The following is a 483-nucleotide window of genomic DNA, read 5'->3' on the forward strand; positions in this document are numbered from 1 at the left end:
ATTTTTTAAAATGGGCCTTTTTGAGCCAGGATTTGTTGTTGAAAGAACTGCAAGGGGTTAAACTTGTTCTTTTGACTGATTTGGGGCCCGTTTCATTTTTCGGCCAATTTTTAAAAATATGCCTTTTTGAGCCAGGATTTTAGGTTAAAAAAATGCAAGGGGTTAAACTTGTTCTTTTGACTGATTTGGGGCCATTTTATTTTGCGGCCAATTTTAAAAAATGGGCATTTTGACTGTTCTTTTGACTGATTTTGGGCCATTAAATTTTTCGGCAAATTCTTTAAAATGGGCCTTTTTGAGCCAGGATTTTTGGTTAAAAAAACTGCAAGGGCTTAAACTTGTTCTTTTGACTGATTTGGGGCCATTTTATTTTTCGCCCAATTTTTAAAAATAGGCCTTTTTGAGCCATGATTCTTTGTTAAAAAAACTGCAACTGCAACTTGTTCTTTTGACTGATTTGGGGCCATTTTATTTGTTGGCCAA

Source organism: Asterias rubens, chromosome 1, assembly GCF_902459465.1.
Source record: "Asterias rubens chromosome 1, eAstRub1.3, whole genome shotgun sequence".
Classification (NCBI taxonomy): domain Eukaryota; kingdom Metazoa; phylum Echinodermata; class Asteroidea; order Forcipulatida; family Asteriidae; genus Asterias; species Asterias rubens.